General features: G+C 45.7%; 1 protein-coding gene across 12 annotated transcripts in view; it reads right to left on the reverse strand.

Annotated features, from left to right (window-relative positions):
- ANKS1B (ankyrin repeat and sterile alpha motif domain containing 1B) overlaps positions 1 to 19,038 on the reverse strand; it is a 771,828-nt gene that overhangs the window by 127,100 nt on the left and 625,690 nt on the right. The gene's annotated exons all lie outside the window — the stretch shown is intronic.

Genomic DNA, 19,038 nt, shown 5'->3' on the forward strand with positions numbered 1-19,038 from the left:
CCGCTTGCTCTCGCGCTGGGCTGCGGGGGTCGGGGGGCGGCAGGGCGCGCGCTCCCCTGCACCCCGGGGCTGGCTGGGTCCCGGCGCCGCGCTGGCTGCTGCGCGCCCCCGGTCCCCGCCGGCCCCCGCTCGCATCCCGTTACTATGGTTATTCTCCGTGTCTCCCCCGCGCGGGGAGGGGGCGGCGGCCGCTCTGCAGGCGCCCACATGCCGCCCCGGGGAGCCGCCGCCGCCGCTGCCTGCACCTGGGGCACCAGGGGGCTGCCGCGCTGAAGCCGGGGCGGCTGCGGGCAGCCGGGGCACAGGGCTGGGGGGGTCACAGAGGAGACAGGTGGGGTTGGAGGTAGAACCTGCCCCCCCCGCAATGGCGGGCCAGAGACAGGTCACCCCGTTCCTCTAGCGGGGAACAGCAGGACCCCGAAAGTGCAGGGCCAGGGGAAAGTCACTGGCTGCAGCGGCTGCAACTTACAGAGAGGAGGAGAAAACCATTTTGCTTCCTACCAGCTGCCAAACAGCTTCCCTGTCTCTCCTCTCAGCTCAGCCACTTTGTTTTACATCACTGTTTAAATACGTCTTAGCAAATCTAAAATTCATGAGTTAATGTGAACAAATAACCACCCCAGCGCATTGTTTCCTTCAGTAAAGGCATCCCCCCAAGCACCAACAGCATCCACTAATAAAGGAAATATAAAACAAAGGATAATTTCCTTAATATTTAACTTTTAAAAATGTCTCAGGGCAGAATTGCACTCGCAGATCCCCATGGTGGCTCTCCAATGTTATTTTGCTTCCCCCAAGGGAAGTTTTATGTATGTAAGACGAGCACATTATAGATCAAGGTCTGCCCAGTGGGTCTAAGAGCAGAATTTTGCCAAGTCAAAATATCTTACTATAATGAGCTAAGCGCAATGATGTGATGTATGTGGTTTCTAGTGAAAATTACGTTACTTTGGTACCATTCCAATGAATGCAAGGTTTACTCGAGGAACTAGTGGTTTAAAGAATTTAGGCCCTTATTCTGCAATTGGACCCACATAGCCTCAACAGGTCCACCCATGTGGATTGTAGGATCAGGGCCTAACTTTTTAGATATTGGGTTTACTAAAACAAAACAAACAAAAAAGTGAATTTAGTGAGTTTGCCCTATATTCTCAATTTCTAAACATCCAAAGTCACCACACTAAAATTTAGTATGATTTGCAGCCTCTGCAAAAGAAAGACTAAGGCCTTGTCTACATTACAAAATTAAGTCTACCAGGCTAGGTTAGATCAGCGTACAGTCACCACAGTAATTCAATTGGCTTTTGGTGTCCACACTATCCTCCTGCCGCTGGTGAGTGAGGCATGTCCTCACCAGGAGCACTTGCACCAACCTAAGTGGAGCAGGGGGGCTCAAGCTGTGAGCCCCACGTGGGGCTGGCAGTCAAGAGGCAATGTAAGTAATGCAGTGTCTACATGGACACTGCGTCACCCTAACTACATCGGCCTAAGCACTACGCCTATTGCAGAGGCACAGTTATTAGGTCGGTGTAGTGGGCAACTTACATTGGCGGGAGCAATGTTGTAATAAAAATATAGATTCTTACAGAGTTAGCTTACGTCAACCTAACTCTATAGTGTAGACCAGACCCAAAGGAGGGAGGGATGTAGCAGATCAGGGCTGAGGTGCAGTGACAGAGCTGTTGAAGCCACCTTTCAACAGCTGCTACACACACTAAGCCAGTACTCTTGAGTTTATTATTTGCAGAGTCACTAAATTCACTTACAAATTAAAACAAAAGTGAAATTCGCTGGCATTCTCATTTTGTATGTGTATGTGCACAGAATTGCAGACATTAGTTATTTTGTGTACAGGATTACCATTTGGTTGAGGCCCTTTTGAAATGTTATTCCTCAAAGACTTAATTATGTCTTAAACCAATGCTGAAACATTTTGAAAAGCACCATAACTCAAACAGTAAATGTTTACTGTTCATAAAAGTCTTACTTCATTACTGTGTTAATAACAATAAAATGTGTTTACGGTGCAGACCATTCCCTTCTCCCCACCCTCCACAAAAAAACCCCTAACTGATATGGCATAAATACAAAAGTTATGTGACACTTAATGATTAATTTGCTGACCCGCACTTTGGAAAAAAATTGTAAAGCATAATATTGACTTTCGATAGAGTAATACAGGTTTGACAAAAGTGAACAAAGTTACTTTTATTATCAATGCCCACTTGTGTAATTGCTGATTACTGTGTGTGGTTTAAAACACTGGAATGGCTGTACAGACAGGCAATATAGTCCACAATATATTTTTTTTAAATCAACTTCTGTATATAATGACTGAATTTATGTAAGTAGATCTACCAAATAAACACCTGACAATTTTAGGCCTAATTCAATACAAAATCCTGGAAGGGGTTTTGGGGAATCATTCTGTTTGACTGAATATTTTATGCTGCTTCCTAAGGCCCCAATCCTGTAATTGCATCCATATGGGCAGACTCTTGTACCTGTGCAGATTGGATTGCATGATTGGACCTCTTTTTGGAAACAAGTCTATACTGAGTAGATCTGATCATAAAATGGAATTTCTATCCTATGGGAAATGCCAACATTTTGAAATTTGTTTTTGTCCTGAATTAGGGCAAAAAAATCAAAATGTTTAAATTTTTGTGGAATAGAATTTTTTTTATTTATTTCAGAAACATGAAAACAAATGTATTGAAATGTATCATTTCAATAATTTTTAAAAATATAAAATATTAAATATAGTATATGGATTGTCTATGTTGTGAGTGTCATTCTTGCTCTGCTGGAAAGGTTTTTTTGAAGAGGAACGTTTTGATGCCATTGATAAAGATAGTCAATCTCTCAATTTGCCTCATCTCCTCTAGAAGTTGTTTCCATAGGTGAATCCTTTTGATTGAGTATGCTGTGTCCTCAGCTCTCATGTGCTTTGTCTTGAGTTTTATGATCTGCATTGTGTCGGTAGTTAATAGATTGAAATTCAGTGTCCAGTGTAGCTTGGGCTTGATCCATTAAGTGCTTTGAAGATTAGGACCAGGGCCTTAAACTGACTGGGAGCCAATAAGAACATAAGAACAAAAGAATGGCAATACTGGGTCAGACCAAAGGTCCATCTAGCCCAGTATCCTGTCTTCCGACAGTGGCCAGTGACAGAGGGAATGAACAGGTAATCATCAAGTGATCCATTCCCTGTCGCTCATTCCCAGCTTCTGGCAAACAGAGGCTAGGGACACCATCCCTGCTCATTCTGGCTAATAGCCATTGATGGACTTATCCTCCATGAATTTATCTAGTTCTTTTTTGAACCCTGTTATAGTCTTGGCCTTCACAGCATCCTCTGGCAAAGAGTTCCACAGATTAACTGTGCATTGTATGAAGAAATACTTTCTTTTATTTGTTTTAAACCTCATTTGGTGACCCGTAGTTCTTGTGTTATGAGAAGGAATAAATAACACTTCCTTATTTACTTTCTCCACACCAGTCATGATTTTATAGACCTCAATCATATCCCCCCTTACTCATCTCTTTTCCAAGCTGAAAAGTCCCAGTCTGATTAATCTCTCCTCATACGGAAGCCATTCCATACCCCTAATCATTTATGTTGCCGTTTTCTGAACCTTTTCCAATTCCAATATATCTCTTTTGAGATGGGGCGACCACATGTACACGCAGTATTCAAGATGTGGGCATACCATGGATTTATATAGAGGCAATATGATATTTTCTGCCTTATTACCTATCTCTTTCTTAATGATTCCCAACATTCTGTTTGCTTTTTTGACTGCTGCTGCACATTGAGTGGATGTTTTCAGAGAACTATCCACAATGACTCCAAGATCTCTTTCTTGAGTGGTAACAGCTAATTTAGACCCCATCATTGTATAGAGGGACATGAGCATGGATCTGATATGATCGCTATGATCTAGACCATGGAAGAGGTGGACAACCATGTTCTATGCCAGCTACAGCCTGGGTGGGCACCATCTTCATATTCAGATTCAAATATAGTGATTTACAATAATTCAGCGTGGAGGTAACAAATTGCCAGGTCCTAGAAAGATGTGAAGATTCTTAGCAAGCTGGAGGTGAAGGAAGGCATTTTTAGAAACTGGCACTACCTTGCCCTCCAGGCTTAGTGTGTGTCAAACAGGACTCCAAGGCTTTGCACCAACTTGACGAATGGTGGCTGTACTCATTCAATGTTGTTGCTAATTCTTCTGTATTGTAGCTAATTCTTCAACATCTTTCCCCTTTTCAACCATCATCACTTTGATACCTGGATTCAGCTTGAGCCAGTGACTCTCCATCCAAGATCTGATCTCTTGTAGGCATTCGGGTAACTTAGTAGTGATGGAGGTTGTGTCAATGGTGAATGAGAAATAACTGAGTGTTGTCTGTATATTACTGGTAGCTGAGCTGGTGGTGTCTCACTCTCTCCCGGGGATCTCATTTATATATTGAAGAGAAGAGGGGGGATCCGTGTGGGATACTGCAGGTGAGCAAGAAAGGAATGAATGAAACCATTGTAATGCGAGGCAAGCTACTACTGGTATATCATGTTGGCAAGTCAGCAGTACCTTGTGTCAGAGAGGTCCATCAATGTGAGCATGGAGATCATGCCTGCTCCCATGGCCATAAGAAAGCAGTCTTTCAGTAATACGAGGGCTGTCTCTGTGCTATGCTCAGTTACAACCCTGATTGTCATGCATCCAAGATGTTGGCTGATGTCATGTTGTTGAAGCTTGGTGTTACTATTTTTTTCAATTATTTTGTCCAGGAATGGGCAGCTGGAGATGGGATGGTAGTTAAGTCACCAGGGTCCACTTTTGGCTTCTTGAAGATTGGGTGGGACTGTTGTATTTTTCAGTGAGTTTGGCAAGTGTGCTTCTCTAAAGAAGGCATTAACAATTTTCATTAGTAGTGAGGATAGTTGATCTTTGCTTCTACCAGTAAGGAGGGGCAGAGATCCATTTCACAGGTTGTGTCTAAATATGTTTCAGGGCTTCTTGAGCTTCAGCATGTGGGATCCACCTATTGAGGAAGGGGAAGAGCATATTTGGCTATAGACTAGCTAACCTAGTGAGGAGGGCTTTAAACTAGGTTCAATGGAGGCAGGTGACCAAAGCCGACAGATAAGTCAAAAACATGGAGACCTGGGAGAAGGATCGGAATCTCGGGGGCGCATGGGCTGTTATAGCAGAAATATGGGAGAGACAAGACAGAACTGGGAAGGGGGGAGGGAATCAAATCAGTATCTTAGATGTCTATACTAATGCGAGAGGTATGGGGAATAAGCAGGAAGAACTCAAAATGCTAGTAAATAAACACAACTATGACATAGTTGGCATCACAGAGACTTGGTGGGATACCATGCGTGACTGGAATATTGGTATAGAAGGATACAGCTTGCTCAGGAAGGAAAGGCAGGGAAAAAAGGGAGGAGGTGTTGCCTTATATATTAAAAATGTATACACTTGGACTGAAGTTGAGATAGAAATAAGAGACAGACTTGTTGAAAGTCTCTGGGTAAGAATAAAAGGGGTAAAAAAACAAGGGTGAGTCATGGTAGGGGTCTACTACTGACCACCAAACCAGGAAGAAGAGGTGGATGAGGCTTTTTTAACAAAATCATCCAAAGCACAGGACTTGGTGGTGATGGGGGACTTCAACTACCCAGAAAATAACATAGCAGGGCACAGATTATCCAGCAAGTTCTTGGAATGTATTGGAGACAATTTTTTATTTCAAAAGGTGGAGAAAGCTACTGGGAGGAGGCTGTTCTAGATTTGATTTTCACAAATAGGGAGGAACTGGTTGAGAATTTGAAAGTGGAAGGCAACTTGGGGTGAAAGTGATCATAAAATGGTAGAGTTAATGATTCTAAGGAATGGTAAGAGGGAGAACAGCACAATAAAGACAATGGATTTTAAGAAGGCACACTTTAGCAAACTCAGGGAGTTGGTAGAAAAAATCTCAAGGGAAGCAAGTCTAAGGGGAAAAACAATTGAAGACAGTTGGCAGTTTTTCAAAGACATTATTAAGGGCACAAGAGCAAACTATCTCACTGCGTAGGAAAGATAGGAAGTATGGCAAGAGACCACCCCGGATTACCCAGGAGATCTTCAATGATCTAAAACTAAAAAAAGAGTCCTACAAAAAGTGGAAACTTGGTCAAATTACAAAGGATGAATATAAACAATTAACACAAGTATGTAGGGACAAAATTAGAAAAGCCAAGGCACAAAATGAGACCAAACTATTTAGGGACATAAAAGGAAACAAGAAAACATGTGTATTCTACAAATACATTAGAAGCAAGAGGAAGACCAAGGACAGAGTAGGCCCATTACTCAATGATGGGGGAAAGACAATAACAGAAAATGTGGAAATGGCAGAGGTGCTTAATGACTTCTTTGTTTCGGTTTTCACCAAGAAGATTGGTGGCGATTGGACGTCTAGCATAGTGAATGCCAGTGAAAATGAGGTAGGATCAGAGTCTAAAATAGGGAAAGAAAAAGTCAAAAATTACTTAGACAAGTTAGGTGTCTTCAAATCACCAGGGCCTGATTAAATGCATCCCAGAATACCCAAGGAGCTGACTGAGGAGATATCTAAGCCATTAGCAATTATCTTTGAAAAGTCATGGAAGATGTGAGACAATAGAAAATGACTTGAATGGAACAATCTCAATGATATAAAGTACTGCTTATTTGTACTGGAATATTGTACCAATTTACAGCAGTGAGAAGCAACCAGAATAGAAAAAGCAGCAGTGCTAGTCCTACTAAATTGGAGTTTGCTCTGAGAAAGAGTTAGGCACTGAATAAGTTAGGCATCTGAACCAGAGCTGAATGGGTAACCAGAGGTGGGAGTAAAGTCACTCTTCTTTATTGGTCTTGGGATATCTGTGTGTTTGTTACTATTGGATTATATTTTTCTTTAAGTTTTCCAGAATAGAAAGGCAATGAGAGCCCAATTTGCTAACCTTAGAAATTTTACTCTCTGCTGCTGTACAGTGGTGGTATTGCTGGAGAGGGCTTTTTGGTGTGGACAATAGATGAGTGAGTATGAATACGGAATCATTTTACCTTTTTGATCATGAAAAGTTTGTATAATCTAAGGGCAGAGGTGAAAGTAAGCCGGGCCGAGCCGGTACGCCGTGCTGGACTGGACCAGCTTCCCCGGCGGTGATTTAAAGGGCCCAGGGCTCCAGCTGCTGCGGGGAGCCCCGGGACCTTTAAATTCCCGCCCAAGCCCTGCTGCCGCTATCCCAGCGGTGGCACGGCTTCGGCGGCACTTTAAAGGGCCTGGGGCTCTCCACAGTGGCAGGAGCACCAGGCCCTTTAAATCCCTGCCTGAGCCCAGCTGCTGGAGCCCCAGGGCAGCGGCGGCTGGGCTCCGGTGGGGATTTAAAGGGCCCAGGACTCCAGCCGCTGCAGGGAGCCCCGGACCCTTTAAAGCACTGCCTGAGCCCTGCTGCCGGAGCTCCGCTAGCACTGTAAAGGGCCTGGGGCTCCCCTCAGTGGCTGGAGCCCTGGGCCCTTTAAATCACCGCCGGAGCCCTGCCACCCTGGGGTAGCTGCGGCAGGGCTCCTGCGGTGATTTAAAGGGCCTGGAGCTCCGCAGTGGCCGGAGCTCTGGACCCTTTAATTTATCCCTGAGCCCTGGGGCTCCCAGCCACCTCTGCAGCTGGTAGCTCCAGGGTGATTTAAAGGCCCCACCTCTTCCGGCTGAGGCCACGCCCCCGCTCAGGACTCCGGTGTACCGGTAAGTCCTTTAAGTTATGTTCACCCCTGTCTAAGGGTCCTATATGAACATGGCTGCCCAATGTGACAGGAGAGAGGCGAATCTGAATCAGCCAGGATTCCTCATAGGGAGCTCCCACAGTCCTTCCCCTCCATATCAAGCTGTATCTCTAAGTCACACCCCGTCCCGTAGAAGGCATGATAAGCAAGTTTTAGGGGTAGGATTTAGGGAAATATTTAACTGCACAGCATAAACTAGAACAGGAAACTACCCCTAAAAAGAAGTTAGGATGGAACAGCACTTATCGACTCAGCCATTCCTGTCAGATGGATCACAGAGAATGAGCGTTGCCACTCCAAGAGCTCTCATGTGTGGGCTTCTGCAAAGGTCAAAATCATTCCCTCTCTTCTTCAGCATATTCTTGAGACCACTTGGAGAGACCAGTTGTGAGGGAGGCAACTCAAGTGCATGTCCAACATATCTTTGTCTCCCTTATGCAGACCTGGGTTCAGATTCCTCCCTGCCAGTGGTAGCATGCTGGAGAGGGAGAAAGCGAGGTGATTGAGGTACCCTCTGTTGGTACTGCATGCAACTGCTATTGCTAATTAAAAAAAAATTGCTCTGGGAGCTCAGTAGAAGAGCCAGCCTAGATAGTGTTTCCACTTGCCCTCCCTTGGTGACAGCCCTGTCCCTTTGGCTGAGAAGGAAACTTCACTCACACTCACCCCTAATAGAGCACGAAATGAAGAAAAGAAAAGAAAAGAAAAGAAAAGAAAAGAAAAGAAAAGAAAAGAAAAATGAAGAGATGTGCATAGAACGCTCACTGTCTTCCGGGGGAAGGGAGGGAGAGAACTCTCCTAACCTGTAAAAAGCAACAGAGGGTCCTGTGGCACCTTTAAGACTAACAGAAGTATTGGGAGCATAAGCTTTCGTGGGTAAGAACCTCACTTCTTCAGATGCAAGTCTGAAGAAGTGAGGTTCTTACCCACGAAAGCTTATGCTCCCAATACTTCTGTTAGTCTTAAAGGTGCCACAGGACCCTGTTCAGACTAACACGGCTACCCCTCTGATACTCTCCTAACCTGGTGACCCTGGTGACTACTATTTTGCATTTTGAGAACAAGAGAGGCATGGGGATATTGCTATGTAGGGCTGTCTTTAATTGTTGTGCAGTGCTTAAATATCACTGCAATAGGCACCTCAGAAAAACATATGGATTAGATACCTACCAACTTGAGCTGAGAAACTCTATGAAAGAATAGTATCAAAGGGGTAGCCATGTTAGTCTGGATCTGTAAAAGCAGCAAAGAGTCCTGTGGTACTTTATAGACTAACAGACGTATAGGAGCATGAGCTTTCGTGGGTGATGCATTCGAATAAGTGGGTATTCACCCACGAAAGCTCATGCTCCTATACGTCTGTTAGTCTATAAAGTGCCACAGGACTCTTTGCTGCTTCTATGAAAGAATGGCACCCTCCTAAAACTAACTTTCGCTTCATAAAGTGCAAACAAGTTACCTTGGAAGAGAAGGTGCATGTGTAACCCATGCCTGCTTGGTTTGGTGCTCTGTCCCCCTCTAGTGGCACCTAGACCAACTAGAGATTAATGAGTCTGCTACCGCCCTAGCTAAGAGCCATGTGGCTTCTAGCTCATGCAATACAGGCTCATTCACTAAGCTTCAGAGTTCCCGCATTCAATGACAACTAGGGTCTTACACTTAGATTTGAACACTATCTGAAAACTCTGAAGCACATGTGGAAGTCAGAAGAAGGTATTGACAAATTACCATAAGAGACACCGTCTGTTGACTTTTAGCTCATGCAGTACAGATTCATTCACTAAGCTTCAGAGGTCCCGGCGTCGATGACAACCAGGGCCTTACACATAGATTTGAGCACTATCTGAAAACTCTGAAGCAGATGAGGACGTCAGAAGAAGGTATTGACAAATTACCATAAGAGACACCATCAGAGAAGTCAGATGGGTAGAGACCACAGTGATGGAGCAGTAAACAGAAGGGAACAACATGATTGTTAAGAAATAGGGTGTGCACATACTTCTTGTATTTTGACACTTCAGCAAGGCTCCTGATCCTTGATCATCTTAAAAACAAGAAATTGGACAAGAGATTTACTCTCTGAGGCCTTGGCTACACTTGCGAGTTACAGCGCTGTAAAGCCGCCCCCAGCGCTGTAACTCACTCCCCGTCCACACTGGCAAGGCATTTGCAACGCTGTATCTCCATGGTTGCAGCGCTGCATGTACTCCACATCCCCAAGAGGAATAGCGAGTATTGCACTGCTGCTGCAGCACTGCGGTGCCAGTGTGGCCGCCCAATGCGCTGTGAATGGCCACCAGAAGTATTCGGCAGTATCCCACAATGCCTGTTCTAGCCACTCTGGTCATTGGTTCAAACTCTACTGTCCTGGCCTTAGGTAACCAACCATGTGACCTACCCTTTACATTCCCCGGGAATTTAAAAAATCCCCTTCCTGTTTGCTCAGCCCGGCGTGGTGTGGAGTGCTATCAGCGAATCTTTCCAGGTGACCATGCCTCCAAGCGCCAAGCGAGCCCCAGCATGGAGCAATGGCGAGTTGCTGGACCTCATCAGTGTTTGGGGGGAGGAAGCTGTCCAGTCCCAGCTGCGCTCCAGCCATAGGAATTATGATACCTTTGGGAAGGTATGAAAGGACATGATGGAAAGGGGCCATGACCGGGACACCCTGCAGTGCAGGATTAAAGTGAAGGAGCTGCAGAGTGCCTACCGCAAAGCCCGCGACGCAAACTGCCGCTCGGGTGGTCCCCCCGCTACCTGCCGATTCTACAAAGAGCTGGATGCGATACTTGGGGTTAACCCCACCTCCACTCCGAGCACCACCATGGACACTTCAGAGCCGGTGGGGGGTGGGGAGGGAGGAGGAAGAAGAGGAGGAGCAAAATGGGAGTGATGGTGGTGGGCCGGATGGAGACACTCCGGAATCCCTGGAGCCATGCAGCCAGGAGCTCTTCTCGAGCCAGGAGGAAGGTAGCCAGTCGCAGCGGCCGGTACTTGGTGGAGGACAAACAGAAGAGCAGGTTCCCGGTAAGCGGGTTTTTTGGGGGGGAAGGAATTTTAGGGAGAGGAGGGTTAGGCATGCATGCCTAGATGCGGAATAGTTCATTGATGTGGTTTATCACATCGCGGTAATCGGCCGCGATAATCTCCTCGAATGTCTCATCCAGAACGTGTGCAATGCGCTTGCGCAGGTTTATCGGGAGAGCCACCATGGTCCTTGTCCCAGCCAGGCTAACGTGTCCGCGCCACTGTGCCGCGAGGGGCGGGGGGACCATTGCTGCACACAGGCAAGCTGCAGATGGACCAGGACGGAAGCCGCATTGCAATAGAAGACACTCCCTTGCTTCCCAGGTCACCCTCAGCAGCGAGATATCGTCCAGGACAAACTCCTGTGGAAAATGTTGGGACAGTGTTCAGTGTAGCTGCCCCCTGAAGCTGTTGGCTCTTCCCAAGGCACAGAAACCCAGAGGACAGTGCAGCCCTGAAACAATCAGTCCCACTTACTCACCATTTTGAGGCTTCTGTGGGATATGTGTGCTCTGTTTCGGACGGGAAAATTATGCAATTGTGTAGACCCTGTGTGTTTTCTACTCCTTAAGTGCGAGGGAAATCATTACTCTGTCTGGTATAAACAATGCTGCCTCTGTTAAATGTTGCATTTTGCCTATATAGCAGCATCAACCTTGAGACCTCAGCCGTCCCTCTTACCGCCTGCTCAGAGACTGCAAAGACTCAGGAAGAGACTGCGAAAAAGCAAAGAAGACATGCTGCAAGAAGTGATGCGGCAATCTATTAAAGAGAATGAGAAAGTACAGAACTGGAGGGAGAGAGAAAGCAGGATCTGCCAGGAAAACGCAGCGCACCGGCGGCAAAGCACCGCGCACTGGCAGCAAAGCACTGATAGGCACATAAGCATCCTGGAGCGCCAAGCAGATGCTAACCAGGAGCTGGTAGCCATGCAGAAAGAGGAGCAGTACCGCAAACGCCACCCCCCCTACAGCCCTTGTCCCAAAACTCTTTCCGTTGTGCCCCACTGTCACCTCCAACCCACTTTCCCCAACTTCCGTGTTCTTCACGCCACCCGCTGCCTCCAACACCAGTATCTTCACCACTCAGCCCTGAAAACCACGACTCTTACCCTCTGCACTCAACCTCCATCATCATGCAGTATAGCTATCCTGAAGTGCAGCACTCACTTCACAGCACACCAGACAGGACATACGCGAATCTGTGATAATAGCGTTCCCCACTCCACCCCCTTGTTTCTTTTCAATAAATGGATTTTTTTGGCTTTGAAAACATTCTTTATTATTGCATAAAGTAAAAGACTCCTTAGCCCAGGAAATAAACAGGCACTGCAAGTCTGCTTGTCAGCTTAGCAAACACTGATTCCTAAAGATTGGAACTACTGCACTTCACTCCCATGCAGGGCACCAGCTATCACTGCTGGTTTTCAGCCTCAAATTGCTCCCTCAAGGCATCCCTAATCCTTGCAGCCCCGCGCTGGGCCCCTGTAATAGCCCTGCTCTCTGGCTGTGCAAATTCAGTCTCCAGGTGTAGAACCTCGGAGGTCCATGCCTGAGTGAAGCTTTCACCCTTCCCTTCACAAATATTATGGAGGGCACAGCACGCGAATATAACCGCAGGGATACTGTTTTCGGCCAAGTCCAGCTTCCCATACAGAGATCGCCAGCGGCCCTTTAAACGGCCAAAGGCACACTCCACAGTCATTCGGCACCGGCTCAGCCTGTAGTTGAACCGTTCCTTGATGCTGTCAAGGCTCCCTGTGTAGGGTTTCATGAGCCACGGCATTAATGGGTAAGCAGGATCTCCAAGGATCACAATGGGCATTTCGACTTCCCCTACCATGATCTTCCGCTCTGGGAAAAAAGTCCCGTCCTGCATCTTCCTGAACAGCCAAGTGTTCTGAAAGATGCACCTTTCCGGGCCAGCCTGTGTTAATGTCAATGAAACGCCCACAGTGATCCACAAGTGCCTGGAAAACCATAGAGAAATACCCTTTCCAATTAATGTACTCGGATCCTAGGTGGGGTGGTGCCAGAATAGGAATGTGCATCCCATCTATCGCCCCTCCACAGTTAGGGAACCCCATTTGTGCAAAGCCATCCACTATTTCCTGCATGTTACCCAGAGTCACGGTTCTTCTGAGTAGGATGCAATTAATGGCCTTGCGAACTTGCATCAACACGATTCCAACTGTCGACTTTCCCACTCCAAACTGGTTTGCGACCGACCGGTAGCTGTCTGGAGTTGCCAGCTTCCAGATTGCAATAGCCACCCGCTTCTCCACTGGCAGGGCAGCTCTCAATCTCGTGTCCTTGCGCCGCAGGGTGGGGGGCAAGCTCCTCACACAGTCCCATGAAAGTGGCTTTTCTCATCCGAAAGTTCTGCAGCCACTGCTCGTCATCCCAGACTTCCATGACAATGTGATCCTACCACTCGGTGCTTGTTTCTCGAGCCCAAAAGCGGCATTCCATGGTGCTGAGCATGTCCGTGAATGCCACAAACAATTTCGTGTCATACGCGTTACGCGGCTCAATAGCATCGTCGGACTCCTCACTCTCACTCTCACTGTCACTTTGGATATTAAGGAATAGTTCGACAGCCAAACGTGACGTGCTGGCGAGATAAGTCAGCATACGCCTCAGCAGTTCAGGCTCCATTTCCTGCAGACAGATCGCGCTGCACAGAAATCGTTGAAAGATGGCGCCAAAGGTGGATGGAAACAAAGGGATTTCTGGGATGCGAAGCGATGCATCACGGGGCATTGGGACAGGACCCAGAATGCCCCACACCCACGCCCCCTTCCCACAACCCATGGCACCAGAATGGGAAGAGGTGCTCTGTGGGATAGCTGCCCATAATGCACCGCTCCCAATAGCGCTGCAATTGCTGCAGCTGTCAGTGTGGACAGACTGCAGCGCTTTCCCTACTCAGCTGCATGAAGTCAGGTTTAACTCACAGTGCTGTACATCTGCAAGTGTAGCCAAGGCCTGAGAGGCTACCTAGCAACTGAATGAGAATCTAATGAATGCAAACAAGTTTAACCTGAGTGGGAATTAGGTGCTGAGAAGTGAACTGAGATAATGTCATGATTAGCATATATGGGAGCAGAGTTGGTGCTGGCCCGTTGAGGACTCTAAACTGGAATACTTTTGGGGCCCCCTCACAATACTAAAACAGGCAAGTTCTTATAATTAAAAGCAAATAGGGGAACCCCTTGAGCTGCTGGAGGCCTTAAGCAATTGCTTAGGGCACGTCTTCACTACCCGCCGTTCCGGCGGGTAGCAATCGATCTATTGGGGATCGACTTATCGTGTCTAGTGAAGACGCGATAAAATCGATCCCCGATGGCTCTGACGTTGACTCTGGAAATCCACCGCGGCAAGAGGTGGAAGCAGAGTCGACGGCAGCGCGGCAGCGGTCGACTCGCTGCCGTCCTCACAGCCAGGTAAGTCGACCTAAAATACACAACTTCAGCTACGCTATTCATGTAGCTGAAGTTGCGTATCTTAGGTCGACCCTTCCCCCCCCCCATAGTGTAGACCTAGCTTTAGTCAGCTTATGCCTAGCACCGGCTCTGTATGGGAGCTAGAAAACATAGAACATTCAAAAAGTTATCCTAGTAGTAAACAGGAGCTGCACATGGCATTTTTTTCTTTTTTTACATTCACATGTTCCAGCAAGTGAGGAAGTATCCTGAAATCCAAGCAAAAGCTGCTGCAAAGATGACTTCTAAAGGACCCTAAGTAGTCTGATGTGAAGGCTATTCAACATTTCTGTTTACGAATGAAGACTATGAGGTCTACATAGGTACAAAGTATAAGACAGTTTCTACTTTGGAGGAAACAGCAGAACTTGAATGGCTGCTGAAATCTCTAAAAGAGATGAAGAACTGTGGACAAAAAACGAAGAACAAAGAGAACAAAGAACAAACAATCATTAAATGAGACAAAGTATGATAAGCCCCTGAATTGGAGAGAAGTACAATGTAGACATGTGGCATCAACGAAGTTAGAAGCTGGGTGAAGAACAAAGGGAACAATGCATGACAGAGCCATTGTGGGGGGAGATACCTCAGTGGTTTGAGCACTGGCTTGCTAAACCTAGGGTTGTAAATTCAATCTTTGAGGGAGCCACTTAGGGATCTAAAGCAAAATCAATACTTGGTCCTGTTAGTGAAGGCAGGGGGCTGGACTCAATGACCTTTGGTCCCTTCCAGTTCTAGGAGATAGGATATCTCCATTAATTAATTTATTTTTATATTTTAACCTTATACTAATGATAGGTATTCCACCTTTGACAAAACAGAGGATAATTAAATAAAGAGATCAAGGGAGATCAGTAGTCTAATCAGTGATCAAGAGATAAGCACTGAAAGAGAGCCACCAAAAAGATTGAGGCCTTAATTAATCCTGATTAGTGAATACATACTGTGGAACATGGCCTGAAAACTGCAGGACAGTATATTGCTTTCCAGTAAGTTTAACTTAAATACCTGGTAAATTGCTCAAATAAGCAGTCAATATGTGAGCACCTACAGGAAAATAATGTTATACGTATTATCATCATTAGGACCAATCTTGCATGGACTGAATTGGTCAGCAATTTTCTATCAGAATGATTTTCTGACAAAAATGCAGTTTTCACAAAATCAACATTTTCCATGGGAAAATTTCAATTTTGCCCAAAAAATTCAGTTTTCCACTGGGAAAATCTAAATGAAAGTATTTCCTTTTCCGTTGTTTTGTTGAACTGATCCACAGTGTTTCATTTAAAATCAGTTCAATAAAATATTACATTGCATTTCCCTATGACCGCATTGCTGCATGGGAATTTTTGTCTACTATCGTCCAGGCTTTCTGGAAGATTACATCTCACTTAATGCAAAGTGGATTCCCCTCTGACCAAACTGCAAGGTGCATCATAGGAGACACATGACTACGGGTGCCTCATGGGAGAAGTAGTCGGGCCAAGGAGTGTAGCACATAGGAGAGGACGGCAGCATCAGGCTCTCAAAGTTCAACTCCCATGAGGCAATGTGCCACAAATGGAGAAATGCAGTTTAATGTTAAACTGACTTGAAACAAACTGAAACCAAACATTTCAATATTGGGAATGCCAAAATGTTTTGTTCCAATTGAAAATTTTTGAAGTGAGACATTTCAGCATTTTTAAATTGAATTTTTTATATATTTTGTTTCTTGAAAATTTTCAAAATTTCAAAGTTTTGTCCCAATTTGGGACAAAGCCAAACGCTGAAATATTAGAATTTTTTGTGGAACAGAAATTTTGCATTTTGCTCAGCTCTAGTGAAATCAGTAAAATGAGAATCAGTTACAAATGTAAAGTACTTTACAGAGTGAGGAATTATTAAAGACATAAAAATAAACTGGAAAAATAGAGGGAGGTAGTATTATCTCAGAGAATTCATACATTTTAAGGCCAGAAGGGACCACTATGATCCCCTAGTCTGACCTCTTGCATAGTACAGGCCAAAATTAAAGATCCAACAATTGTCACTTTGTTCTCCAGGATTACATATAAACTTAATCTAAGGCCTGGTCTACACTAAAAAGTTAGGTTGAAGGAAGCCACCTTAAGTTGACAGTATGTGTTTACTACTGGGTCCTTTATTCTGACCTAAGCTGCCTCTAATGTCGACTTCTGTAATCCACCTCAGCAAGAGGCATAGTGCTTAATTCGATTTTTATGGGTTGACTGCGAGGTAGTGCAGATGCAGCGTTGCGTAATTCGTACTTAATAGGCCTTCAGGTGGTGTCCCACAATGCTCATCTGTGACCGCTCTGGAGATCATTCTCAACTTGCTGCACTGCAGCCAGGTACACAGGAAACAGCCCCTCCCCTGCTAATGCGCCGGGAATTTTTGATTTCCCATTTCCTGTTTGATCAGCATTGGGAGCATGCCAGCTTGAGCACAGCTGATCATGGAGACTACACGCCCAAAATGCACTCCAGCCTGGTCTGCACGAGAGGTGTGGATCTCATCGCTGTGTGGGAAGAAGAGTCTGTGTAGGCAAAACTCCAATCCAGCTGAAGAAACACTGACATCTATGCAAAGATTGCTCATGGATTGGGGGAGAAGGGCTACATGAGGGACACACAGCAGTGCCATGTGAACCTTGTTACAACCTTATTAGTAAACTTCTCCAGCGCCCTTTCAAATGACCAAAGGCACATTCTACCACCATTCTGCACTTGCTGAGCCTATAGTTGAACCGTTCCTTACTGCTGTCCAGACAGCTGGTGTATGGCTTCATGAGCCATGGGAGCAAGGGGTAGGCTGTGTCCCCCAGGATCACTATCGGCATCTCAATGTCATCAATGTTAATTTTGTGGTCTGGAAAGAAAGTCCCGGATTGCAGCTTTTTGAACAGACCCGAGTTTCTAAAGATGCATGTGTCATGAACCTTTCCTGACCATCCTACACTGATGTTGGTGAAATGCTCCCCGTGATCCACCAGTGCTTGCAACATTGAAAAGTATCCCTTTCGGTTTATGTAATCATTGGCAAGGTGGTCTGGTGCCAAGATGGCGATATGCGTGCCATCTATCGCCCCCTGCAATTAGGAAACCCCATCACGGCAAAACCATCCACTATGTCCTGAACATTTCCCAGACTCACTACCCTTCGTAGCAGAAGTTAATTAATGGCCCTGCATACTTGGAGCACAGCAGCTCCCATGGTTGATTTACCTACTCCAAATTGATTCTCCACTGACCGGTAACTGTCTGGCATTACAAGCTTCCAAATAGTGATCGCCACTCGTTTCTCCACGGTCAGAGCAGCTCTTATTTTTGTGTTGCTGAACTGCAGGGCAGGGGAAAGCTCTGCACAAAGTTCCTGGAAGGTGCCCTTCTGCATTCAAAAGTTCTGCAGCCACTGCTTGTCGTCCCATACCTGCAAAACGATGCAGTCCCACCAGTCAATGCTTGTTTCATGGGACCAGAAACCGCACTCAACAGAGTGCAGCTGCTCTGTGACTGCCAGCAGCAACTGTGAATTGTTTTTTTCAATGGCTTGCAGCAGGGCTGCTTGCAGGACATCGCTATGTTCCACGCAGTGGACCCTACTTCGGCTCTGGAAATGCTGCAGGGGAAAGCATGAGGTATCGGAGATCTCACAGCAAGAGTGCATAATTGAGCAGGCTCCATGCTTCTAGGGTTATGGCTTATGTCCGGTGGTTTTAAGGCACTAAAACCACTGGGTGGTTTGCTGTTGAGCACAGTGCATCACGGGATGCTGATACAATGTTCCCATTCTCCCCTGCGACAATGTTTTGGTCCCATTGCACAAACTTCCCAAAACACACCACAGCAAGTTGCACTTTGGGATAGCTACCCACGATGCACTGCTTTGTGCATCGATGCAGGCACTGCTAGTGAGGACGCACTCCATTGAGACAATGACCATGGTGTGGCCACACACATTTAACTTAATTAATTTGGAGGCTCAAGGTTGAATTAGATAGTCGACTTAATTTTGTAGTGTAGACAAGCCCTAAGTAAAGAGTTCAAAGCTGATATAGAAGAGAGCAATGCTGTATTTAATTGTTTTAAGTAATAGAAATATCACATATGTAACAAACTAAGGCATGGCTCGCCTTAAGTCTGTGATTGCACAAAATACCCCTCTTCCAGGGACTTCATAACATACATATCGCTGATGTGCCAGCCAGAGTATCACTACCTATTCCTTGTGTGTGGTTCCACTGGACTCTGGTGCCAGTAGGCAATGGCAAGGAATTCCCAGACTGCTCTTCCAACTGCTACCCCTCACTTCATTGTCCTCCCCATGATTTGCACTTTGGACTCTTTCACCGTGCTTACTGGGTTCCCTAAGCCTCAGATACCACTTCCTATAGGTCCCTGAAAAATCTATCATGAATACTGAGCAATATGGGGATCATACTTCTTAAAAGATGCATTCAAGTTGGAGAAAGCTTGGCAGAAAGCAATACAAATGAAAAGGTTTGGAAAACAAGACCTATGAGGGACTGTTAGAGTTAAATAGCATCATTCTAGCCAAAAGAGACACAACAGTAACTATTTACAAAAAATTAAAGGGATGTCATAAAGTGGGCCAATTTTTCTGATTAATCAAAGAATGAACAATTAATTTAGCATGTAGATGGGAAAATGTAGGTTAAACAATAGGAAAGATTGTATAACT

The sequence above is a fragment of the Chrysemys picta genome, chromosome 1, assembly GCF_011386835.1.
Source record: "Chrysemys picta bellii isolate R12L10 chromosome 1, ASM1138683v2, whole genome shotgun sequence".
Taxonomy (NCBI): Eukaryota; Metazoa; Chordata; order Testudines; family Emydidae; genus Chrysemys; species Chrysemys picta.